This window comes from Tursiops truncatus, chromosome 1 (assembly GCF_011762595.2).
Source record: "Tursiops truncatus isolate mTurTru1 chromosome 1, mTurTru1.mat.Y, whole genome shotgun sequence".
NCBI lineage: Eukaryota > Metazoa > Chordata > Mammalia > Artiodactyla > Delphinidae > Tursiops > Tursiops truncatus.
The window spans coordinates 174174432-174202146 of NC_047034.1; the positions used below are offsets into that span (position 1 = coordinate 174174432).

The window sequence follows — 27715 nt, forward strand, 5'->3', positions numbered from 1 at the left end:
AGGGGTTCGGGCACTGTGGCAGAAGCCCAAAGGCCCCAGGAAGATGTGACAAGCCTGCTCCTCATTTTTCAATGTAATGTTCCGTCCTGACTCCCCGATCTACTGGGAGGTTCAGAGGCTCAACTTCCACATGCATCCCAAATCTCGCTATTTCTCCATCTCTCTCATAACTGACAAATGATCTCTGGATTTGTAACGGATTGTTACTATAGTCTTATAACTTATTCTTTGTGTTTCCATTCCTGTCCATTCTCCTCACAGGAACGAGAATGACCCTTTCAAAAACAAGTCAGATTCGGTCATGTGCTCAAAACACGTCTGCTTCACATCCCACTTAGATAAAATACTTGCTTATCTGCCTCCCCAACTGACTGCAAACTATCTTCCCATTTCCAAGGTCCTCCATCCGTGATCAACCACACACCAACGGAAGGTTGGATATAGTGTTCAGATCCTGCTGCTTGGAGGAGCTCAGCGCGGCATTCAAGGCTCACTGTTCACACAGATACAGGAGAGCGAGCGAGCTCAACTTTGCCGTAGGAGGAAACGAAGTCTCTCTCGTGGTCTTATAAATATAGGGAATACTTCTGGAAGGGGTGATTTAGACATACTATCACTAGAAACAGAGAGCTGGGTTAAAGGAATTCTTCCCATAATAAACCCCTACTTCCTTATCGTTGGAATCCGAAAAACTATTCTTTCTTCTCCAAAACTCAACTAAAATGTTGAATTCTGAGGTCCAAGTTGAGAGGCTGGGGAGTGTGTGGGTTAAAACCATTTGTATGTGAACAAATTTAGTCCCAAACGTAAGCCAGCAGAAAGTTTAAAGTGATATTCTTCAGTGTAGGCCACTGTGTGATGGGACTGTTTTCTTCATATATTGACGATGGCACTGAAAATTCAAGTAACCCTTTGAAACCAGTGTGGCTGTACGTGGTGGTAATCCTAAATTTGTTCACTCTGGGATTCAGTAATACAACGTTGGTATCTGAAAAACAGCTGTTAAGTGACTGTTCTTAAGTCACTTTCACGTATGTTCCAGTGAGCCTATGAGCATTTGGAAGGAAAGGACTCGATTCATTTTTGTTGTAAACTGGACTTTAGGACTAGATGCATCATTACCCTCCATTTAGGGCCCACGATCATCACTGGGCTTTTATCTATTTTAAATGATATAATAAACATCTTTGAAACCACTATCCCTAGCACGAAAACCCCATTGTTTGACCATAACTCGAATCTTATCTGTGTGGCCCTCGGCCGCCCCCTCCCACTCCCGGTTCCTTTCTTCTTCCTCTTCTATCTGAGATAGCCACTACCCTGAATCTTGTACTTATCGTTCCTTTACTTTTCTTCTGCACGTAGTCTTGTCACATTTCAAAGCATGTTCTGGTACAGTAGTCCTGTTACAGCCTCTGGTTTTCACTGTTTTGGGCTTCTGAGAAAGGATGGCACTGCCTTTTTATGTTTTGGGACTTACTTCTTCCTTGAAGTCATATTGCTAAGATTCAATCATTCCTTTGTGTGCAGCTACAATTCATTAATTGTGCCGGCTTATGATTACTCCACTGTGCGGACACACCACCATTCACCCAGCTTCCTGTTGATGGCTCACGGACCATTTCCAGGCTTTGCTATTACAAACGATGCTGCTACGTACACTCCTCTACCTGTCTCCTGGTGACCCTAGGCAAGAGTTTCTTTGGGTATATATCTAGGTGTTTGCTGGACACACACACAGGACATGAATGTTCACCTAACAAGATAACTCAAGTTGTTTTCAGAGAGGCTGAACCAGTTTACACACACACCAACAATGTACTTCAGAGAGCCTGGTAAACTATATACCTTCCAACACTTGGTACTGTCCAGGACAGCACTGTCCAGTACACAGCCACTGGCCATGTGTAGCTACTAACACTTGAAATGTGGCCAGTGTGACTAAGGAGCTGAATTTAAAATTTTTCATTTAAATTAACTCAAATTTAAATTGTGTATTAGATAGTACTGGTCTAGCCCCTTAAATTTTTGCTGCTTGAATGCGTATAAAATAGCATTTGTTTGTTTGTTTGCAGTACGCGGGCCTCTCACTGTTGTGGCCTCTCCCGTTGCGGAGCACAGGCTCCGGACACGCAGGCTCAGCGGCCATGGCTCACGGGCTCAGCCGCTCCAAGGCATGTGGGATCTTCCCGGACCGGGGCACGAACCCGTGTCCCCTGCATCGGCAGGCGGACTCTCAACCACTGCGCCACCAGGGAAGCCCTAAAATAGCATTTTGTCTTCTCATGCCCACCTTCCCCTTTCAACCTACAGCATAATGGAGTCCATTAAAAAAGTGGCGCAGATGTGGAGCCTGCCCACAGGCACCAGAGCAGAAAGATCAGCTTCCATGCTGCTCCTGCCTGTCACTGCTGGACCGTCCTCAGACTATCCTCTGGCTTCCTCTGGTTGCCTTGCTCCTTCTCTCACGATCACCTTCACTGTCAAGACCTGCTGCCTCTTGGGCAGGGCCTCGGGACCACCATCCTGGGGATAACGCATCATTAAACAAGAGGTGGCGAAACTCCACCCACTCACCTCTCATTAGCTGACAGCGTCTCTCACTAACACTCAACACAAAAGAGACTTTACAGCCGTCTGCTTAGTGCATATGCAGCAACTGTGCCTCCACAAACCTTTGTTTAGCCGAAGGGCTGTGGTGCACTTAATTGCTGCCAGCTGGGGGTCTGTCGGCCATTTTAAGCCCTCAGCTGCTGCGGTTTAGAAATTTCACAGTGTATAGAAAGAAGCAGGCCTTCCAGTCAACCAGCTAATCCAAAACGTCAGCACCAAACGAACTTGGGCTTTGAACTCCATGAAAATGTCAGGGAGTTGGCTGTACAGCATGGACGACTCTCCCCCCGGGGAAGGGGCTGCTGATACAGTGGCTGATACACTGCAGATACCCACCTAGTGGGAGAGATCAATACCGAGCAAGCTTGCATCTGGCCACTGCTATCTGACATGCGCTGGAGCCAAAGCCAAAGATCAGAGTAATGGAAACAATCCCTGCCATTTTCTTGAAGCAACAGTAAATCCAAACAAGGTGACACACGGAGATCTAACCAATTCCATTCTCGTGGTTGATCCTGCCTTTCAGCCTGAGGGTCAACAGTTGGCCAGCTATTATTTGTTCTTTGCTTCTATAATGAGTAACTATGTCATAGTTCTATTAGTTGAAGACAGATGTTGTACACACATACACATACCCCTGTGCAGCTTGAGTTAAGATATTAGTCGGTTGAGGAATCTGTCATGGCCAATGTCTATCAACCAAACGAAGTTCAAAAATAATCAGTAAATGAGGAGAAAGTGTGTGTGTCAAACACGTGACTTCCTAGCTTAATAGAATGTTTATTCAACTGATGACTGCCATCTTCCTTAGGGGCTGTGTGTACTCACCCCAACAAAGTGATGGATTGTTCTTGCATTTACGTTACGTGTGTGTCCGAGAGTTTTGTTTTAATTAAATATTTAACCTGTATATACTGTGCTGGACTGGGCACAAATAATTAAGCTGAGATGGTCAACCCAGACTATCTCTTTAAATACTACCTGTTGATGAATGACAGCTACAAGACACAGCAAGCCCCCTACACACGAACCGTCAAGTTGCGAACTTTCAAAGATGCGAACATGCGCTCCATCAACATCAGGCATGAGTGAAATTGCAGCTCACCCTCCATCTCCTGTTGCTGACGATCCTTCAGCTCTACCATCTCCCACCTCCTCTCCTTCCTCCAGTCAGTGACTCTTCTTGCCTGTTCACTCGATGCCAGCCCCTGTGTGCCAGCTGTTGTACCATATTACTGTACTTTTCAAGGTCCTGTACTGTAAGACTAAAAATGTTTTATTTTTTGTGTTTCTTTTTAATGTATGATTGTGTGAAAAGTATTATAAACCTATTACAGTACAGTACTATATAGCCAGTTGTGTTAGTTGGGTACCTAGGCTAACTTCGTTGGACTTAAGAACAAATGGGGCTTACGAGCGTGCTCTCAAAGCAGAATTCGTTCGTATGTAGGGGGCTTACTGTACCGGAATTCTTGACGGAATGGTTCAGTCAAACATTTGTCAGTTCTCTAAAAGGAACTCAACAGTCTCTCAAAACAGCACTCTCTGCACTGGAGTGTACGAACTGGTTAAAGCTTCCTCTGATACGCACTGCACTGCAGTGTCTGGACGATCACCAGGCCTGCCATGCCATGGGTGACATCTGACCTCTGACCTGGAGCCCTCTCCTCACGACTGCATCCACTTCCAAAGACTAAGTGGAAAAGCACTTCTTCTCCACTGACACATTTTACTCCTTTCAGTGCAAGCTGCAATCAGAGAAGACTAGTAGAGGTTGGAAACCTCTGAAGTCAGGCTCAGTTCACAGGAGAAACTCTTCCCCACAGTTGCATGACAAACAGAAAGCCATTTTCTAGAACCTGCTCAGAGGTAGTATTCCACCCACAGGTTTAGTGATAACCTCCGAGCTCTGGCTGCGTTAAATCTTGAACCAAGAAAATTGGACCAAATATCCAACGACAATTTGGATTTTGACCACATGAAAAAAAAAAAGGTTGGGGGCTTCCCTGGTGGCGCAGTGGCTGAGAGTCCGCCTGCCGATGCAGGGGACGCAGGTTCGTGCCCCGGTCTGGGAAGATCCCACATGCCTTGGAGCGGCTGAGCCCGTGAGCCATGGCCGCTGAGCCTGCGTGGCCGGAGCCTGTGCTCCGCAACGGGAGAGGCCACAACAGTGAGAGGCCCACGTACTGCAAAAAAAAAAAAAAAAAAAAAGGTTGGGCAGAAAGCAACCCTCTGTCAGTAGAGGTAAATGAATTACTAACTGAGCCTTGGGACTGGCCTCTGCCTGCCTCTGCCCCCACGCCCACCCCATTTAATGAACTCTTCCTGAGCACAGGCCGCGCTAGGCCTTTAGGAAGACAGAGGTGAATGGAGTTTCCAGGGAGCTTCCTGGAGTCTAATGGAGGAGAAACAGAAACACAATTATAATGCAGCAGGGGAGCCCTGGGATAGAGGGAGTGTAATACGACGGCTGGGTTTGAATCCCACTTCCACCATTTACAAACTGTGTCCTACGGCCAGTTGTGTAACCTCTTGGAGCCTTGGTTTCCTCATCTATAAAATGGGGATTCTAATGGGGTTGTTGTGACGAGTCAGTCAGTATGTGTACAGTGCTTATAAGAGTGCCTGGTACATAATAAGCGCTCGATAAAATGCTACTGATCATGATGACAACGATGATGATAGATCTGCAGAAGATGCCATGGGTGCCCGAGAGGGGCCCTAACTTAGCTTAGCCTCGGTGGCTGAAACCCAAGATGGGCTAGGATCCAACATCTGATCTTTCCCTAAACTGCTTCAAACTGAAATATTCCCCTTTCCCTTCTGCCTCCTTGTTAACATTCTACTTACCTCTCCCTAGAGTTCTGAAGTCGTGCGTGTAACAACACATAAAATCCCATATTGTGTTGTTGCAACTGAAAATGTGGGAAAGATGCTGATCCATGAAACCGCTAGAAATTATATTATTATTGCTGTTAAGTTTTTAGTGATTTGACATCCTGCAGTGGGGAGGACATTTCCTGGGCTGGGCTTTCCCCACAGTGGGATTCACACCTGACTTGTTTATAGGGGTCAAGGCTTCCTATAACCTAACACATGTTTGGGGGACCCCATGACATTGCAACTGTGACAGCTCGTAGGACTAATGCCAACAGATATGCCTATTGGGATTTAAACTCTAAGAACAAGACTAATTCAGAGCTTTTTTTCCTAGTCAACTAACTGCCTCAGGGGTGAGACTACCTGCTCATGAAGCTGGGGGGCGGGGTAAGGCAGACTCGCTTCATAACGAATTCCAATCAACTGGATAATATCATACTGAGATTATAGTCTGAGAGCCTTGGATTTCCTAAAACAACTAACTTTTGCATGCATTCTGGGTTTGCTTTGCTTTTTCAAAAAGTAGTTGACAACTTATAAGGTGGTTTGCAACTTTCAACATCACTACAAAACCAAGGCATTTAAAAACGCAAACTTCATTTATGTTTTAAGCACAACATTCTGATTCAGAGTATGGTGCTCTGTAGGAATCTCTCAAACCATGGTCAGTTTCCCTACTAACCTGTCACCTCTAATGCCAATCCTAAGATGTTTCACATGGGTGAAAATACACAGTTCTTGGTAAACTTATTTTGTAGCTATTAAGTGCAAATGCTAACAAGTTGATTAAATTAAACAAACCATATTATTTTCAGATGATTTCTAGCCAATAATTACATAATCTCTTTCTTTATATGATCTACCTTCTCCCAAAAGTTGATCCCTTTTAAGAGAGGGATGAAATTTAGGAGCATGGTGGTGTAGGGAAGAACACAAATCTTTGGAAAAGGACAAACAAACTTGAATTCCTGTCCAGTCACTTATTAGCTGAGTGATCCTGAAGAAGTTACTGGATTTCTCTCAGCCTCAGTTTCCTTATCAATAAATGGGAATATAATACTTACTTGGTTAATAATGTTGAGATAATATATGAAAAGTGCACAGCACAGTGCCTGGCACATAGTAGGTACTCATAAAAGTTTCCTCCCTCTCCCCTACCCTTATTCTGAATTACTCGGTGTCAAATCAATTTAAAATACCAAAACACATAACTTTTAAAACTCAGATTTAAAATTTTTAGCCTGACAGCACACTACGGGAAACATGGTTTACTGGATATGTAAGGATAATTCATGGGGGGTACATCAAATGTTTGGTTATATAGGTGTTTTCTACAGGAACTACTGCCTAAGTGTTTCCTCACCTGACTTACTCCATTCATGTCTCATTTGCTTAAAGAACTTTTTAAAAGAGCTAAGAGCTAATCAATCTAGCAGCTCAACAAACTATACCAAATGTCAAATTTTTAGAATTGGAATGAACAGAGTTTTAGAATATTGCCATTAATAAAAGCCATCATAACAGAGGTTTTTGGGGATAGAACACTGTCTCTAAATGAAGTCTGCAAGATCACCTGAATACATCCAACCCCTGAAAATGGAACGGCCTTGACTGAGTGGCGGGGCGGGGGGGATGGGGGGGAGGCGGGCGGTGTGGGCTGTGTCCTTAGCATCCCCCCAGCCCTGGGCCTCCACACTATTGCGTGAGGGCCTCCCTCCCTCGTGACCAAAGCCAAGCAGGTCTGGGTGCTGCAGCCCTCTGAGGACCTACTTTGTGATTTGTGTGCTTTTTCAAGACCACCTATTCATTCAGGCCGGAAGTTTTATACAACCGTTTACTATCTAACAGAGAGTATTGGTGGAGGTGAGGTGGAAAAGGAGAAAGAGGGCACAGGAGAAGATGCTTCAAAAACGGATGTGGAGGGACTTCCCTGGTGGTCCAGTGGGTAAGACTCCACGCTCCCACTACAGGGGGTCCAGGTTCGATCCCTGGTCCGGGAACAAGATCCTGCATGCGTGACACAACTAAGAAGCCCGCACGCCTCACGGAAGACCCGGTGTAGTCAAACAAACAAACAAACAAACAAAAAAACGGATGAGGACACTGAAGATTAGCAACTGCCATGAGAATGAAAGTTTACATACAGTTGCCTCACTCACAGGGATAAACAGGGTCTGTTTCAGGCCCTGAGGTTAGACTTGAGGCGGTCGAGGGAGAAACTGTGACCCTGGAAGGGTAGCAGAGCCAGCCGGTGACACAGCACACACCCTTTCTCCAGGCACCAACCTTTTCCAGGGAAGGGCCTCGTGTTCTGAATAAGCCGTGGCCTGGAGAGTGTGACGGGAGTTGAATGGAAGCCACGTGGAGCCAGAGCTTTCCGTCTCTTCCGTGCATCACGGTACCCCAGCTCAATACACAGATGCTAAATGACCAGACCGAAGGCCACAAGCCTGTGCAGGACCAGCGGCAGGGGAGCCAGAGCTGCTGCTTCTGAAGCCGAGGCTGGAGAAGGGGCCGTCCGTCGGGGAACTCCTCCTCGAGACCCAATCGGGGAAGGGCTGAGAGTTGGTAACAACCCAGAAACCCCTGGGGCATAGGAATGCTGATCATTCCCTCGTGGACGGACTCTAGAAAGTTATTGACCTGGGTCATGTTCTCCCGAGGGGGCAACTGGACAGCTGCCTGTTGGCCTCAGGGGACCGTGCAACATCTGCACTTTTCCAGGAAGGAAAAGAGCAGCAGGGCCTGGAACTCTGGAAACGGCTCAGGGGCCTGGCTCCCTGCGGATGGTCCAGTCCAGTGTTGACACTCAGCACTTAAGCAACTCTGAACGTTCTGACCAAGGCGATCAATTCCCTGCACTAGCTCAAATTCCAAGGAGAACTTCCCCAAAGGACTTTTACTGTATGGTTTTCATTATTTCAGTCCCAAGTTTTAGGTTCTTTTGGCCTAGAAACATATAGGACTCAACAAATCCTCTGCTCCTCATCTCCCTTCTGACCAGCTGGTGCTTTTTTATTGTTTGTCCTCGACTTTAACCTGTGGCTGAGCTTTCTCAGAACCAAGGCCACCTCTAGGCAAATCCGCCCTCTGCAAACAACAGATGACACCTTCCCTTTCAACTTGGGTCCAACTGGCTCTGGCCCAGCGTTCCAATGCCCTCAAGACTATCTTGGATTTCTCAGGCAAAAGAAGAGACTTCTCTTTGTTCCGGCTCTTGCCACAGTGCCTGAGTATAAAGCCAGGGCAGGAATAAGGCAAGGGGAACATCCATGTGTCCGAATGGGGATTAGGTTCAATGGTGTCCTTTCTCTTTGGACAGGAAGGAAACAGAACACAAGCTGGCAGCTAAGTGATACCCTTCGGTGCCTCGACAACGGGTACGTTTCTGCCTGGTGCCATGACGTTCAACCTGGTGACAAAAGATTATTCTTTATTTGGTGATAAGAAGGTCAAGCTGCCTTATAATTAAGTGCCGCTGGTGTGAACATGAATGGGACTGATTGCCATAGTCCATCAACCCTTGGCAAACTGGTTTGTTTGGTCTGGACAGCAAACGACATTCCACACTACTGGAATTTTTTTCTCCCAGATCCCCTGCGGCCCCATCACCACCCCCCCAAACCTTTTTTTAAAAATTACAATCTGTTCTACTGTCTCAAGTTACATTCTGTAAATAATAAGCAACACTGATGAAATGCAAAAAGCTGAAAATTTGTAAAGCAGAAAGATCTGCAGCATGTTCCACATCTGTGCCACATTAAACACGCACTCAACAGATTTGCTGATTCCTGTCTAATCAGCACACGAGGCTGACGTGGGCCAGAAGGGCCCTCATGCCACATGCCACATGCCACAGCAGGGCTGCGGGCCACCGGGGGGAGGCAAGGAGGGACAGAAGCTGGCCTCCTGAGGTGGAGAGGCCAAGCCCACAATGCAGGCAACACTTGGCTGCCAGCCTGCTTCAGTTTGGGTACATGTGCGTCGCAGACTGGTGGGTCACAGCTGTGGTTAGGTCATGGGAGAACAACTGCTCAGAACCCTTCTTCCCAGTCGTCAATGTTGGTGAAGCTGGGCCCACGGCGGTTAAACTAAATAACACGTTTTAAAGATAAAATGTCTCATTTGAAGGAGTTGGCTTCCTATACATTAAAATGACTACAAAATAAAAATAGAACAGAAGGAAACCAATTAAAGCCCATTTGGGAAAATGCTTAGAGGCTACTAGAGATGTTAGTTGCTCTGCCAGGCAAAATTTGATCCCGTCTTTTATTTCTTCCATGCATTTTACACGCATGCACGCACGTACATACGTGCACATCTGTATGCATGCGTGCAGGCACTCATGCTACCATTAAGAAAAACTGGCAGAGCATAAGAAGAAATCGGCACGTTTTAAACTTGTGGCATCATTCTGAGTCCCCGAATGATTACAAGGCTCCGTGTCGGGGAAAAAACCACATTCAGACTCAACAAAGAGTCTTCAAGCAGAAGAGCACATGAACCTTTAAGGATACTCTTTGGAAAAACAGCAGACTGCCACCTCCACTCGCTCTCTGACATCTGCATTTTCCCATCAACCTTAGGTGGCAAGACACCAGGACTAAGAGTCCTGGGTCACCAGGGTCCACAGTTTGTCTCCATAGCTGCATTTATTGAGTGCTGACTCTAAGCTTCACAACATTCTTATAAGGATGTGTTTTATTAGTATTCCATTTCACAGAGGAGAAAACCATGCCTTAGAGAGATTATGAAGTTTGTCCAAGGCCACTCAGCTGGTAAGTGGCAAAATCAAACTTGATCTTGGGTCTTTATGGACACAGTAAGCTTCTTATCAGCATGACTGTTGATAAAACTCTCTTTAATACATTGTCTGAGTTCATCACTGTGTTAAGCATTCTGAAGATCCTGGAGGGATACCAAAGAAGGCAATAGCATGATCTCATGAAGCTTACAATCCAGTTGGGAAGATAAGGTGTTCTTACCTAGACCACGTCTCAGTGATGGGAGAACTAAGGAGGCCTGGCCCTACACACTAAGAGGGCAGGACGGGCTTCCTGGGAAGGCCTGGCTTCAAGTAGGGCCCTGCCTAAAGGCAGAGCAAGATTGTTATTAATACAACAATGTATAGCATCAGTACTAAACCTGCCAAATTTTACCACAGGAACGGGTAGTAAATAAATACTAAGAAACAGGAGGAGACAAATGAGATAAAAGCCAGTTAACAGACCACACCACACACAATCTAAAGACATCTGATTGAAGCCTCATTCTTAACGCTAAAGCAAGGAAATGACGAGCAGTAAGCAGTGTCAGCTCTCCTTTTATAGTCATGACGCAGACTTTAACTTCATTAATGGAATTCACCAAGTGACTAAGCTAAATTACATAAATATTTGGAAGAAAGATATGTACCAGTGTGGACGAGAAACTGATACAATGACAACTACTGGAAGGGTGGGACCAAGACAGGCTGCAAATAAACAAAAACAAGCACACTAAAAAGGAAGACAAATTCTGACGTCGAGGGTTTAAAAAGGACTGGGGTGAAGAATATGCGAAGATAATTCACAAAGGAAAACTCCAAGTGGCCAAATGAAATATGAAAAGATGATGCAACACTCCGAGTTACGGAAGAAATGCAAGTAGTAGCACTGAAACATTCCCTCTCAGGTCGGCAGAGGCTTAAAAGAGTAATAATGCCTTGCTCTTAGTATAGTATCTACTTCATAAAACTCTTGACGGAATTCTGAACGAATGAATAGCCGGAGCTGGTGGAGGGTTGGAGCAGAGGGCCTTCTCAAGCGCACAGGGTGGCAGTACAAATGGTTTCAACTTCCTAGAAGGCAATTTCTAATGTTTTTCAAAATAGAAAGCGCATTTACCCTTTACCCAGGAATTCTACTTTTAGAAATTTACCCTAAAGAGAGAATTATACACAAGTGGAAAGATATATGTAAAAGATGCTTATGATAGCAAAAATCTGGAAACATCCCTCAATAAAGGACTCGCTAAGGAAACTGCTGTATATGTGCAATTTACTATTACATAAATGCTAAAAATGATTTACTAATATTACATAATGTTAAAAATAATTTACTGCTTAGGCATCAACAGCTGTGCCTATATGATTCACCTGAAGTCTTATATACATATGTATTTGTGCATGTGTGTGAGCACACGCACATATACACACACACCGAGATATCTGGCAGGGTTGACGTTATTAGCCTTTTGGTGATTATTAATGGCCAATGGGATTGAGTTCCTTTTATTTTCTTTCTAAAAATAGGAATAATAGTACCAATCTCACTGACTTGCTGTAAGAATTAAAGAGATAACTCGTGCAAGGTTCTGGGAACAGTGTGTATACACTGGGAGTGCTCACATACTGTTTGGATTTTCGGAACAGTTCACGTTTGTACATATCTTCAAACTCACACGATAGAACTACTTTTTAAAAAGATGATTCAGGGAAGAGTCAGGCACAAACACCAAAATGTCTAAAACGCACTTAAGAAGCAAAGCATGAGTACAAATTTCTATGATCACATACTGCAGGACAAGCGCGGGCTGGGCGCAGACTAGGAAAGAAAGAGTGAGAATGGCCAGGCTTCGTCTCAGATGGCTTTCTTCTGGGTAAGAGGTGGTCTGAGTGAAGATTTCCCCAGGGGAAAGGCCATGACTCGATCATTACTATTACCTCTCCCAGGACCGGGAGGCATGGCTCCACGCTATACTGGATGGTGGCCGGGGTGGGGGTGGGGGGGGCGCCGGGGGGAATGGATGTTGCTTTGTTAACCTGAGGGTCCTCTGCAGGCAGCCTCCTTCCCAGCCCTCATCTAACTTACTTTTCCAGCACTGTCTTGCTTTCTGAACCTGAAGAGCAGGAGAGAGGTCTTCCCTTGCTTGCGGTAACTGGCCAGCTCGGAGCAATGAGTGGGAGGGGAGGAGGGGGAGGCAGGGCCAAAATGGACCCAGGTGCTCACGGCACTTACCCTAAAGAGCCCCGGGAGGCGAGACACCAACTGCAAAAGGGGTACTCCAAGAATGGGTAAAAGCAAAAGCACTCTGCCTCCCAGCTTGCCCGAAATCCCCTTCCTGCTAACGCAGGGAGAGAGAACATCTGGACCTGGTTGTGAGGCTCTCCAGCTGCAGAGCCCCTAGAGTGAAGTTCGTGTTTCACTGGAAATTGCATTTCAGGGGCTTACAGACTGTCCTTTCTGATTCTCATCAGGGTGAAGTACAACCTAGAAGACAAGCTGGTTCAGAGACCAAATCAGCTTTGCTTTGAAATGTTCTCCTCTCCCTATCCCCCTTTAAAAGCAGACTTAATGGTCCAGGTGGTGAGAAATCAAAAAATGAAAGAAAGAAGAGGACTTGGGGTCATCTCAGGTGCATTTCTGTGCCTTCGTAAAAATCAGACTCATGCCCTGGGTCAGAGCCGGCACCGAACCTTCAGAGCACTTGTTCTCCTAGGCAACAGGAGTCAATGAGACTGAGTCCACGTGAGTCATTGGACTGGGGCTTTCCTCTACAGGACTAGAAAAAAACGTGGGTTCAAAATGTGTGAGAACTTGCTGAGAGCCAAGGAGGCAGAGGGGAACGACGCTAGACCCTTTCAGACAGAGGGGGCAGCAGAATAAAGCCCCCCACCCCCAATCTGGGGCCAGCCACTGCTCGTGCTCCACCACCTGCATTTTGCAGTTGGCCTCCCCCAGCATTGGGACACAAGCCTGCAAGCACCACAGACCAGGCAGCAGTGGGCGCTGGCCCTCCTGCCTGGGCCTCGCTGGGCCTCTGGGAAGAGCAGGTGCATCCGGGAGCCTGTCCAGTGCAGCAGAGGCCACGGCACTGCTTCCTGCCACGCTAACACAAAAACAAACACGACCCCCCTCCTCCAGCCGCTCCTGTCCGCCGAGAGATTGTTTCTCCCTCTGAACCTGGGGGCAGAGGCAGTTAGCGAGGGCGGGCACGTGGCTTTCCAAAGAACAAGTTGCTCGGGGTGAGAGAAAGAGGTAGGCCTGGGACACCCCTGATGCTGACAAAGGAGGGTGAGTCACACATAAGCCAAGAGGTGACTCTTGAGCTGCTGCTTTGTGCTGCTCCCTTTCCGAAGGATGGCTCAGATGCAAGCATCTCAGACCAGGCTTCCTTCTGCATGTTACATAAAGTGCTGGAACTTTCTAGTCCTCTCTGTCTTGCGATCTCTGCAGATAAGCATCTCTATAAATCCCGCTTCGTGGATCATCTGGCCACCTCATGGCATCTTTAATCATTGGTAAACGGAACAAAAATAATTCAAAAGAGCAGCGAATTCCTTCCTACAATTTAACCACTCACTCCCCCCAGCATTTCTCTCTCTTCACATCCCCGAAGACCAGCCACAGCATAGCTCCTTGATGCCGAATGGGCTCAAAGAGAACCCCCAAATAGGGGCCCCATTAAAAGACACCCAGTACTACCAAGGTCTTCTAAACTTTGGGTTTAGCAATCATTTCATGGAGTTCAAACCATGGAGTCAGCTCCATCCAGGGACTACCAGAGCCTATTTCTAGGATTTGAAAGCACCTTGACTATGGAAGCCTAACTAGATAGACTCCAGCAATCTCAGAAGTGGCCAGCCCTTTAGTCTCTTCCACCTCTAGAACTCTTTTTGCAGGCCCCCCAGCACCAAAATAAACAGAAGTTATCCTCGGCCACCAAAAGAAGGTTATAGCATGCTGAGCACATACTTGGACATTCTCTTCTCCTTCCAAGACTTCCTATACTGTGTCCCAATCAGAGTTCCCAGGCCACCAGCTGGTGAAGATGGCCTTGGCTGGATGGCAGAGCAAAGACAAGCTGGAACCCGCATGTGTGACCGCTATTTTGTGAAAGTAGAGATTCTGAATTTGGAAGGATCATCGTTTGGGGAGGGGCCGAGATACAGAACAGAGGGCCAGGGACAGCACAGCTCCTGGACACAACGCTTGGCGGCCTGATTCTCCAGGCACACGCACACCGTCTGTGCCACCTCTGGGTTAGGCCGGTAGGGGTGAGAGTCTGTGATAAGCACCCTTCAGGCTGCGAGATCTAGGGTTTATAGCACCTCCCCCGCTAACTGCCTTAGCATCTTTCCCCAAATATTCTGGGTCATAGGCAGATATCCAATTCCCACCCTCCACATTCAAGAATCATTAAGGGGGGCTCCCCTGGTGGCGCAGTGGTTAAAAATCTGCCAGCCAATGCAGGGGACACGGGTTTGATCCCTGGTCCAGGAAGATCCCACATGCTGTGGAGCAACTAAGCCCGTGTGCCACAACTACTGAGCCTGAGCTCTATAGCCCGCAAGCCACAACTACCGAGCCCACATGCTGCAACTACTGAAGCCTGCGCGCCTAGAGCCTGTGCTCTGTAACGAGAAGCCACCGCAAATGAGAAGCCCACGCACCACAATGAAGAGTAGCCCCTACTCAGAGCAACTAGAGAAAGTCCGCGCACAGCAACAAAGACCCAACACAGTCAAAAAAAAAAGGAATCAAAAGGAAGTGGACCTGAGAGACCGGGTAAGAGGCGTCAGGTTTAAATCACGGAGTCTTTTGATGGAAGAGACCAAGAGATGATCCAGAAGCAGCCCAGAAGTTAGGAGTGTGTGCTCTGTGCTCAGACTGCCAGCGTTCAAATTCTGGTTCCCTCTCTCATTAACTTTGAGATTTTAAACAAGTTATGTAATTTCTCTGTGCTTCAACTTTCCCATCTGTAAAATGGGGAAAATACAGTACCCACCTCACTGAGTCGTTGGAGGATTAAACAGTAATACACGTAAAATGCTTAAAACAGTGTGTGACATGAGTACACATTCAAACTCTGGAGCATCGCCACCCAGAGCACGGCATCCACCTGAGATGTCTTGTCCGCTGCAGACAAGCAGCTATCTGGAAGGACAGAAATACATGTTTTGCTGGACGGCACAAAGGACAGGCAGGCTCCCAGTTTGGCCAAAGGATGCAACTAGCTGATGGCTAGGAGTAAACTACTCCCTTAACCAACCTTTCTCCTCGGGTGCTCTGAAGACAGACAGCCCTTTCTTTATGACTGTACTTACGCCACAGCCTTGTCTGTCTGTCCATTTACTCGGTGCAGCATTACTGTGAGGACCAGGCTTCTCCAGGCCCTGCCCCCTGATAAAGGGGCAGCAGCCTCACAGGGCGGCCTGCCGCTGACAGTCAGCACCCTGGGCTAACAGGCTTTCCACGGGACAGCCTCCCACCTGCTCCGGTTTAGCATTTGGGCTCGGCGGTGGAAAGCCAGAAAGTGAGGCTATCACCAGCCTTCGAGGAGGCTGGGCGGCAGGGAAGCGACAGAACTATCCGGAGTCTCAGCAACTCAACGGGAACGCTCCAATGTCGGCATCCAACCACCTCTGCCACCAGCGCAGCCTCCTCGGAGACGGGTAGGTTTCCTGTTGTGTCAGCCCCGTTTCCTTCAGCAACATTATCCTGCAAACAGAGAGCTACTTTGAATAAAGCGCTGAGGTGTCCCGTTTCTGGCCGGGGAGGAGGGGAGGCGGCAGGCAGCTCCGTTTCGGAGGGAAGCATCGCTGCGCCCTGACCCTCTCTAGACAGCGCCTCTTCCCTCTCCCCAGTCCTGGAAAGCTGTGTTTGAAGAAAAGAAACGTGCTGGCTTTCCTGTATGACCTCAGATGGGCAAGTTCTGAATGGCAGCTGGGTCTATTACATGCAGTGTGAGAGGGTTAAACAGGACAGCCTCAACTCTTTATAAACTTTTGCCCTGTGGATATGTACTCATTGGCGGCAGTACAAGACTCGAGCTGTATTACACGCCTTAACGATATGGTTCAACTGTCGGTCAGGCTTGGGCCTGGCCCTGGGCCAGACCGCAATCAATGGGACACAGAACCTCCCCCTTCAGATCATCACGAAGGCTCATATTATCTCCTTTTCGTCGTGCTGGTTAAATTTATGGAGCAGAACCCTGAAGCCGCATTCCTCGGCCTGGGCCGGCCCACGCGGCCCTCCCTCCCTTTGTTCGGTACTGTAAGCCAGCCGTGCTTCGGAGGACTGTGGGGTTGTTAGTTCAGGCACTGACTGTTTGCTCATGACTGAAATGAAAAGAGTTCAGTGGAAGGGCAAAAGGACAGCCCGAGTGTAAAACCCCATCCCAGCAGGCCCTGGGCCCACGTAGAGGCCCCGAGCTGCTCCTGAATGGGCTTCGTTCTCACAAAAGCAGAATCTTCGGTCTGATCTCTGATAAGCCTTCTCTGAAGCAGCAGCCAAACCCTCCTGCGGCGCCCCTCCCGGGAAACCCTGGACTCTGGGGTACCACAGGAGGCGCGCTGGCCCCTAGTACAGCCCAGACATCAAAAGGAGCCACAGTTCTACAGCGTCTTCCGGTCTTGCCAGGTCCCACAGGGGATGGCAATGTAAACACTGACTAGTAGCTGGTCTTACTTTTAACATTAAGACAGGAAAAAGTAAACGTATTTTTCAGGCCTTGGCTACAAGGGCAGGATACGTGCGCACTGTCCGTGAATGCGCGTGCGTGCGCCTGCGCATGTGCCGTGGAGGGGCCGTGTCCACCGGGGACTGGGTCTCCTGGAATCAAAAAGGAGAAGGTCCCACGCGTTAGACCTGCAGAGTCTGCCCATTTGCTCTCATCCATGATCTTCAGCATCTCTGACTAGTGTACAAGTGTTAAACAAGCAGCCAGATAGATGGGACTTCACTTTAGTTTTGAGTGTAACCGGACAGGAGAGCAGTCCTGGAGCAGCTCGTAAGGCAGCTCCTTCCAGGGGATGCCACCTGATGGCTGGAAGGTAAGTCATCCCGGAGCTGGATCCAGGCTCTCCGAGGGATGAGCTGTGAGGCCATGGTGCATCGTGTACGTCTCTTGTGCCTCAGCCAGTCCACCCAAAAAACGAGGCTATTGGGCTGACCTATGGGAGTCTGGGATGGTCACTAGAACTCTTCTAGCCAAGGTCCAAGCATAACAGAGAGAGGAGGAGTAAGAGGCACAGAGAGAACAAACCCCAAACCCAACCCAAACCAAACCAAAGGCATGATGAGAGAGGGTCAGGTGGGAAAGCCTTTGAGGGGACTTTGTACTTTCCTGTCAGTTTTGTCTTTTCAGCCACTGTCAGGCAACCCTACTCTAGGGCCCAAGCTTGTTTAAAAATAAACCCAGGAATCCCATACCAGCTATGACAGGCACTAAGGCATTTTCCAGTTCTGTGTAGAGGCAGACTTCTTTGATAGACTCTCTTGAAGTCAGTGGCCTATTTCGTATCAGACCCTGAATCGACCTGAAGGTGGAAGTCGTGCTTCCTGATTCAAGGTAACCATGTGTTTCTGAACGGAAACTGCATTCGTGCATTTTCCTCACAATGCTTCCTTATCCACTGTGTTGATGTTTAGAGATGCGCTCGTGAATTTGTCATTCCAAAGCCTCCAGCACCTTTTTTTGCGTAGGTAGGAGGTGCCATGGAATGAATGGGTCACAGAAAATTGTCTCTTGCTATTGAGAATCACTATTTGTACTGGTTTGTTAAAAATATAGGTCATAGAGAACCACTAAAGTCAGGAAAGAAGAGGCAAGAAAGAGCTAGGTGGGTTAATTTAGGAAATCCTCAAGAAAAACGTTTCATCCATTTAGTGTCTCTAGCTTTTCATATACAAGTGTAGGGTTCAATTAAGTCTTTCGTCATAATAATGCCTCACATCTCCCAGGACAACTGACAAAGCACTTGCACACACATTATCACGGGCTACACAAATACTCATAAATGAATCCAGTCTCCATCACGTGTCAGTGCACGACAGAAGGGCTCCTGAGGCGTTAGTTTTAGCCCAGATACATCAGTATTCTCTGATACACTAAAATTTGGAAAACTGGACCCATGCCTGAGAATGAGACTCAGTTATGAACCAGGACAGACTTTGAGAACTTATGAGCAGTGACCTGGTTCCCCCTACTTCCTGTTGGACTTTCTCCATCTTGGGGTCACTTTGATGACCAGATTCCAGGGACAGACAAATCATAAGTAAACAACAAGGCCAGACTCTGAAAATGCAGGAGCACAAGTTGCTTACAAAAAGGATGCAGCAGCAACAGCCAATACACGTGCCCAGAGCTGCCATCAGTGGACTCCCAGCTCCACACACTTCCCTCCTCTGTGTTTTCTGGACTCTTTATTCTAGCATTGTGGACAGGGCTAAGGAGGACTAACTTGATACTAGTTTGGGAACTAAAAAGGAAATATGTTTTGAGATTTGCTGTTTCACACCATACACATCCACTCTTGGTGCAAAATGGCTTCTGTCAAGGGTTTTCGTGTATTTTTTTTTTAAACACTGATTTCTTGGCCATCAGCTAAAAGAAACTGTGAACATTCAAGTAGCTCTGTGATGACTGAGCGTGTGGGAAGTGGTCCGTTTATAAGGGGTTCTATGTAGGCCATCCTCACATACTCCCCCGTGTGACCTAGCCTGTCACTCTAGGGGCACTTTAGTTTCCCCGAGGGGAAGTCAGAGGGAGGGCTGAAGCAGTGACAGCCAGACTTGGCCACAGAGTCCACACCGCAGGGGATGAGATGTAACAGACCTGAACGGTGCTAAGCCCGCCGGGCTAAGGCTGGGCCCAGGGCTGCTCAGGGATAGTTTAGGTACACACTGCCTCACGTTCACCTACTGCCTTTTTATTTTTAGAAAACGATATCAAGCGCTCATATGTCCTGCCTGGCCTTTCTTCGTCCCAGTGCCCAGCTTCCTCCTGGTAGCGGCGCCAGCCTAAGGGAGCCGCCTCTGTGCCGGTCCTCCAGGGAGTCACCCCTCAGCCACGCAGACACGACCAGGGCAAGGTTGACCCTCACTCCCTTTGAAATGGGAAGACTGACCTGAGGAGGGGATGAAAAGCTGTTTGCAAGAGGCCACAAAGCAAAGTAGCGTCAGGGCTGGAATCAGGGTTCTGGTCTCACACTTCACAATCCTGTTCTCTTGCCAAGAGGCCACGCTCTCCAGTACCCAAAGGGAACATCCAGATAGGTTATTTTGATCACAGAGACTCGAATCAAGGAGGAACTGATCCTACACTGACATTATTAAAAGAATGTGAGCTGCTATCCCTTCAACACAATAAATGAGAATGATGTTCCGGGCCACTCTGTCAGCTCCACCATTGCATTTTGGGAATAAGAATTAAAATCTCACGAATCCTATCCCCAAACTTAAGAAACAAAACAAAACAAAAAAACCCTGTTGTATATTAGACTTCAGTAAAAGTGTCTTAAAAATCTGTCACTAGAGTACTCTGTATTTAGCACATGGTCGACGTAAGTCTAAGTCCCAAATGCGCTGTCCAGCCGTGGCACTGCCTATTCCCCCACGAGCCACCTCCTTGCCCAGTGACACTCAGAATTTCCTAAAGGAGCTAAATTTCTGGAAATAGGACAAATGGGAAAATGAGTTTTGAAACGAATTATGAAACGAGCATTTATAATCTAGAGAAAGCTCATTTTCAAAGGCTCCTTATAATATCCAAAGTTGTCTCCTATTTTCATTATGCAGAAACCATGAACAAACGGGTGCGTGGTGAAAGCAGTGTTTCAAAGAGCCCATCACGTCTAGCCAGAGATGAAAGAGTCTTTCCCTTCCAACTCTAGTTCTGAACCCAAGAACACTTTTTTTTGAACAGACATAGGGGACCCCAACCTACAGGATAACACTGTTGTGAGACCGTCCTGGTAGGAGTCAGACAGATAACCCTCCACAGTTCCAAAAGCCCCGCTGAAGGGGGATCTGATTCTACAATTCAAAACCCTGCAACAACACTAAACAGCGGACTGTCCTGCGTCTGGAAAATATAACCGTTTTTGAAGAACGCTTTCCAAACCACGTAATGCTTTTAGAGCTGTTTATCAGAAGAGCTGGGTGAGCAACAGTGGCCTGAAACAGCGTCAGCTGTCACAGGGTCGCATGCCCCATCCGAATTTCCGTAAGCACTCTATCATTCTCGGCTGTCCTACCCTTGGCAGACAACAGATGCCAATGTTTGGAGACATTCGCTACATAACTTTTACCCGACAAACCTGGCTCCAGGACAGATTTCCATGTCATGTGGGGCTTTTGGCTGAACTCTGCTCGAACCCAGAGGCATATCATTTACAGCGGACACTAACAATAGTTTGGGATCACCTGCTCTTCACAAGCGGGTTCAGAGCAAGTTCGTGGCCTCTGCACACCTTTTCCAGTGGGGTTCTCATACACGAAGTCTGAGAGCCCAGGTGAGTTCCTCCACCCAGAATTCTAACCATGTAACAAGCATAGGTTTGTAGGCCTGAATTTAACCATTCTGTGTGAAGAAAGAGAATGGGAAAGACAAAAACCCAGCAAGGCATATGAATTTCTCATCTTAGCACTATAGCAAGTGGTTGGCAAGTTTTCAGGGACAGGCTATAAGCAAGAGGTAAAGATATAATCCCTGTTTTACTTACGCTCAATCCCATGTTCAGAGAGAATACTGACACAGATGCCATTTCTGGAGCCCTAATTACACGCCACACGTCAGGCTAAGTGCTTTATATACATTATGTCACCTACTCCGTACAACCACCCACTGAGGCAGGCATTATTATTCCTATTCCACTTGAGTCAAAGGAATCTCACCTTGGAGATATTAAGGGGGAAAAACTTGCTCTGGGCCACAGCTAAGAAATAGCAGTGAGATGACTCACACCCAGGGCTGCCCTCTGACCTCATGTTACAGACGTGGGAACCAAGCAGCGCTCTGGGAGCCCCTTCCTGATCCTCGCAAATGCTGCGTTTCTTTTCCCACTGGCTACCACAGCGCTCTTTCCCACTTCTCCAGAACTGGGGAAGACCTGTGACTTTATGTTCTTTCCACGTCTCTTTCTGAAACAAGCGCTTCTCTTTGAAGAAAGACCTCTTGCCCTTGGCGTGTCAAGATAAGAAAGCTTTCAGCAACTTTCCCTTGGAAACTACAGAACACCCATCAGCACCCAGGATCTAAGTACAGTTGCTCACCAGCTGCCGGCCCCTCTGAATAGCTTTTATGGTTCAGCGAGGGGTGGGGACAGGGCCATGTCACTACTGTGGGGTGTGCTATTTCTTTCATGTTCCCGGGATCTGACAAGAGCCTTCCACAACCTGTTTCTTTACAACACACGGAATGAGAGATTAAAGACCAATACCAGACGTAAAGCCGGGGTTGGGACTAGCAACGACCTCTCACCAGATGCGTTCTAAATCTTCCTGGGAAAGAAGGGCCGCTGACCGCCTAAGCAGATGCTGTTCAAAAGTTGTCATGGGTGATTAAATGAGATAATACATGTAAAGTACATAGGACATAGTAAACATTCATAGTAAAGGTTTAAAATTGTTAGCAATATTATTATTTATTAATACCACCAAACTCCAAAGAATGTTTTAGCAGAAACAATGTATATGGATTTCAGTAAAACCACATTAATTCTGAGCTACTAGTTGGATGTGGAGGAGAAACGACATCGAGAAAAGATGAATGAATTAATGAAAAATCTAAATTATAGAACTACTGATTAAATATGACACGTTGAGTCCAGAGACCCCTCTAAAGCGAAAGCAAAGGGATACAGGTGGCGCGGATCCAAAAGGATAAAGAGAAGGTGTCAACAATGTTTTAGAAGCTGAAGAGCAGATGGACAAGTGGTGCTGAGATGTAAGCCTGAGGGAGTAGCAGCCACAAAGCAGTGAGCTAATTAGTAGGTTAACTGCTAAATTTCAGAAAGACGGAGGCACCGAAGAGCTCTGAGGGCCTGGGGCATCAGGGAGGAACAGGGAGGCCTGTCTGTGAGGTGGTGAAAACAGGAAGACTGGGTGGAAGTCTGTATAAGAAGCGGTGAGACCTGTAGGGCCCTCTCCCACCTGCAGCCCAGCCTGCTCCTCCTCCGCAGAAGACGAACATCTACAGGTCCCCCCCACCTGATCCTTCATGGCAAGGCCCCGGGCCCCACACAGGGAGCCCCTCAATCTGCTGACTGGTGCCTCATCTTAAAATAGGAGAACAGCTAGTCAAGAATCACCAAACATCTGAGAACTGTCTCTATTCGTGAAAAAAGAAGACCAAAACAAACAAATAGGAGAGGACTTCCCTGGTGGCGCAGCGGTTAAGAATCCGCCTGCCAATGCAGGGGACACGGGTTCGAGCCCTGGTCCGGGAAGATCCCACATGCCGCAGAGCAACTAAGCCCGGGCGCCACAACTACTGAGCCTGCGCTCTAGGGCCCGCCAGCCACAACTACTGAGCCTGCAAGCCACGAGCCACAACTACTGAGCCTGCGTGCACAACTACTGAGCCCGCGCCCCGCAACAAGAGAAACGCAATGAGAAGCCCACGCACCGCAACAAACAGTAGCCCCCGTGCGGCAATGAAGACCCAACAGAGCCAAAAATAAACAAACAAACAAACAGGAGAAGGAAACTCAGGAGAGAACGAGGGTGCTAGCTCTACAGAGGAGCTAGAGAGCGGGCCGTCCGGATAGGAGCAGGGGGCAGCTAGGGGAAGGCACTCTAAGGAAAAAAACGTAACTGATAAATTAATTACTAAATACATTTTAAAGCATATACAGGAGAGTATATAGATGTATTAGTAATAGGAAGATACCAAAAATCTTTTAAAAAGGAGTTACTAACCTCAGAGTAAAAAAAGCTGAACCCAGACAAGAGTTTGAGGATAAATTGGGAATGTGCGTATATAAACTAAGCAAACAATAATAAAAGTGGTTACTGACTCCAGGGGGAAAAAACAAACTACAAAGTTAAACCAAAAGGGAAACATAATCCTAGTAACCTACATGGCTTCATTGGGAATATTATTTACACAGCCGTAATAATGTAAAAATGGAATTACTGACTTACCCGAAAATGATGGTATAACTACAGTATACTGAAAAGTGGGGCGTAAGGGGGGCGGGGGACATGTGTGGACAGCAGTAGGAAGTCAAATGACATCAAGAAACGGCACTACGGTCACTTTTTTTCTTTTAGAAACACGGAGGAAAATGTCTCCAATTGAAGAAACAGCCAGAAGTGCTGGAGGTGGCTGCCTGCAGGGGAGCGGGGAAGAGGTGGGGTGGGGCAGTTGACTGCTGGGTTTTGAGTTCACACACGTAGGAGTCTCGGACTTCTGAAAGTGCGGGCATGCAGGGACTGTGAGAAAATAAACTTCAATTTGAAAAGACAAAAAGATAATGAGTTATAATGAGATCATTAAGGTCAACATGATAAGATTTTTTAAAAAGCACTGTTCTTATTAACTGTAGGCACTAAAGAATATTCAGTAAATATGTATAAGGTGGAAAGAATAATTGAAGAATCAAGAGATAATTATCCAACTGTAAACAATCAGTAAAACGATAATGATTTGTTTTGAAAGGGCTGTGACAGACCTAACGATGTGGAAAAAGTGCCTGTAACTACCAAGTAGACACCAACACACACCACCCCATATACACCACTGACATACAAATGCAGTTTTGGTGTTTTTAAGAACAAACAGCAAGTCAAATCACCAATAAAGGGGTACTTCAAGAAAGCCACAGGCAACTTGCTTCAATGGACGTGTAAGAATAATGCAAGAATATTAATCCACAAACAGCTTGATGATTTCTCAAGAATCTGGAAGATTCCTCACAGCAGTCTGTACTCCAGGATTTAACTATTCTTGGTACTTAATACCTATTATATGCCTGGAATACAGTAGGAGGTCAATGCTTCACCACTTGATGAATTTCTACTGTCAATTCGCCTACACGTGAAACCAGAGAGCTCACTAAGCAATCAGGTCTGAATATCACAAGCTCATTAACTGAATTAATGGGGCCCCTATTAGTTCAAACAAAAACATAAAAACTCTCTGAGGTTCGCATCTTTTCACTAGGGATATGAAGGCACTCACACATGGTAATCTGGCCTCCTGATGCCCCGGCAGGTGGGCAGGTGCCAGTCTCGCTACCCTAACCGTGCTGCTGGAGTAGCTCGGTAAAGTCTAGGGGAACGAAGAGCCCTGTCCTCCGTTCATCCTGGAAGTATTCAGTGAGGTTACACTGGATTCAACCAGTCCCAAGCCACCAGGGTGAGCCAGGATTCCTGTGGCCCATCCTCCTCATAATGAGAGGTGAAGTTCTGCTCTGACTCTCCTTTGAAGTTTTCAGCAGTCCCTGGGTTTTATGATACAGCTTGGGTCACCCCTGCCATTATCTATGTTTGAAGTATGTTTGGGGAAAATCTACTAGGAGCTGTCTCTGGTGTTAACACAGAAAAACTGCCTCATAAAAACTGCTTTCCACAAGGAGTTCAAAGGAGCTTATCCAAATATTGTAGGTTTATCCTGCTCACCAACTTTGCTAGGGTAGAAAACTGAGGTTTTGCCAAGTAAAGTCTGACAGAGATATGCCTTCTCGATTTCCTGAACAAGCTCAGGGCACTGCTAACACAACCGAGTGGCCTTCTGACAAGATGGACCTTGCACTTTGAAGTCATCTGCTGTGCACTTACCATGCTGCTGAAGTTAAAATTTATTGGGATAGTAGGTTAAGGTGAAGGACTAAATTAGGTAAATTATTGTGAGAGGTCTTTCTGATATGTGATAAAATCTTTCCAACTGTTACTTCAAGAAACCCAGTAAAAGTCAGGAGCAAACCAGGAGGGCTGACAATTGTTGGCAGGAAGCCAAAGTGAAGCATCCCATTACAGCGGCTCCTACAGTTCGATCCATATTAATCCACCACTGCCGATATGTGCTATTTGTCAGCAGGACGACGGATCATCACCATATTTTCAAATAGAACAACTTGTCAAGGAAATTAACCAGGCAGAGAGGTATATTAACCGGTGGTATATTAACTGGTGGCATATTCATGGAGTCACAGAAGGGTGCAAAGAATGGCAGTGTTTTACATTTCTGCAAATCTCTTTAAGTCTTACTTAATCGAAAACAGCTGCATTCTCTTACCTGCTTCTACAGCCAACCTGTTGTAATATCACACATTGTATGTAGTTCCTGGAAAACTCTGCCGTACATTCATTAGAGAATATTAGGATAAAAATAGTTGTTTATCCATCTATGTATCGACATATGAATGAATGTATAAATATAGAAAGATAGGTTTGACCTTATAGATCCCTGGAAGGTTTGGGGGTTCCCCAGGGGTCCTTAGACCATATTTTGAGAACCTTTGTCCTAAAAGGTCCCATATGTATAAATTTTGTGCTAATTGGAAATCAGTTTCCTCTACGTATTAAAGTAAATCCACTAAGGATATAGGTTAGTAAAGTAACACTGTTAACCTGATTTGAGTTACATAAGCCCAATATAATAAAACTTTCTTTTAGGGTATACTGTGATTAAAATGTTTTACTAGTTCAATCTCATTCCCCCCCCACCCCAGCATTTGACAAATTAGTGAGAAACTTAGCAAAGGTCTGTCTCTGAGAGGCAGTCTGGCAAAAGAGTGCTAGATAAAGGTATCGGGGCAAGGAAAGTCACGGTTAATAACACCCAAACCTACCTCTTCTTCCACCAAAGATTACAAGCCTTCACGTGTAAAACAATACTACAGTCTTCAATTCTCTGCTAGCCCATACGTCCTCTATCTATCTCAGAATTCTCTTACTGGCTAAAGCTCTCTGGGAGCACGGGATATGAACTCAAACCTGAATCCTTTCTTTAAGGGAGATTCCAATTTCATCCTGGGCAAAGAGGGATGATTCTGTAAGGGAAAACCATGAAAGACATAGGACTGCCATCAAAATCTAATAATAAGTAAACCTAATGCCTTTCCAGAGGAATTCCACCAACAGTTAAATGGCTTTTCATTCTTCTCTAATACAGGGAATATAAATTTTTCTCAGGAAGAAATACACTTCTGTTTCTCTTGAAGTTCAAAGCAAAAATCTCAAATGCATATCTTATGTATGTAAGATTGGGTGTCATTCCAGAGTTTTAAAAATCAAGTCACTGAACAAGGAAAGGACTACATGTGCAAGGGCTAGACCGACTATTTAATTTTGAAATGGAAGAAATCCAAATCAGAAAGCAATCACACTTTCCATTCTATTTTCTTTGAGCAAAGACCTGCTAGTTGAGATAGCAGGACTGTACATCAAAGATGTACATGCCTGAATTCAATTTATTTTTACTTTTGGAAGCAGGATAGTGCCGTTTCCATGAAGTCAGTCATCTCTGCAAGCCAAAAATGGCAAAAAATAGATGCTCTCCTTTCTAGAAACGATAATAATGTACCATGACCAAAAAAGTGGTTTTTTTCCCTAACAGATAATCTTGCATAAAAATGAGTCATGGGATTTCAGAAATGGAAAGGCTTTTCTCAAATATGTGTGTGCAGGAACACACACACTTTTTTTTTTCCATCAACAGATTTGAGCTTTCCATAAGTTATAATGAGAATGGCATCGTCTGGAGCCTTTGAGTGAAAGGGGAATACAGTATTTAGAGTTCAGCAAGAGGGAAGAAGTCTGTCTTAGAAAATAAGATTTCTCTGCTTGTGTTCCTGTGAGAGAAATTTTAACTTATAAGGCATGAAGGACTGTTAAGATGTTTCTTAAAAATGTCTTATCCTGTAACCTCATCAGCTTAATTTCAGACCCGAGTGAGACATCGTATGTCATTAGCACAGCTCTGAGTGTTGTTTCTTCTTCTGGGTTTGCTCAGGAGGAGTGAGAGAAGGATCCATCTACCTTCAAGCATTCTTGGGAAAGGGCTGGTGTGGCAAGATCCGGAAGTGAGAACACAGGGCTCTCACCTCACACCCAAGGGTGAGAAGAAGACAGACAAAGGGGCTGTCCCTAGAGCCACGGGGCCACTTTTGGATAACGGGAGAGATATGAACAGTCCCTTCCCTTCAGCCGGACGCAACAGTACTTTTTGAGTTTCACTGAAATCGAGTTCCTTCCCATGACAAAACTGACATGTCAACATGGCCCCAGCAGATGGTTACCAAGCCAGCAGACAGATATGCCCGAAGATGAGAAACAGAGCCTCAGGGTCAAACCTGTACTAGGCTCTTGCTTTTCACCCAGACCAGTAACCACGGCTTTGTATCGATGCCATGAGGGTCTACAGAATCTTCTGGAACGGGTATCTTGTACTTCTTAGACGAGCAGGAGGCAGGAGCTACAGGATGACACGGTGTATCTTTCTGAATGGC

The 27715-nt window shown here is 46.4% G+C and overlaps 1 protein-coding gene across 10 annotated transcripts in view; it reads right to left on the bottom strand.

Annotated features, from left to right (window-relative positions):
- The window catches only part of VPS13D (vacuolar protein sorting 13 homolog D), a 244693-nt gene that overhangs the window by 18107 nt on the left and 198871 nt on the right, over positions 1-27715 (bottom strand). Inside the window, exon 68 of one of the 10 annotated variants that reach the window (XR_012327971.1) lies at positions 7780-8905. The exons of the other annotated variants lie outside the window; for them this stretch is intronic. The gene's annotated coding sequence lies outside the window, so the exon portion shown is untranslated. The remainder of the gene's footprint in view (positions 1-7779; positions 8906-27715) is intronic. 10 annotated transcript variants of the gene reach the window in all.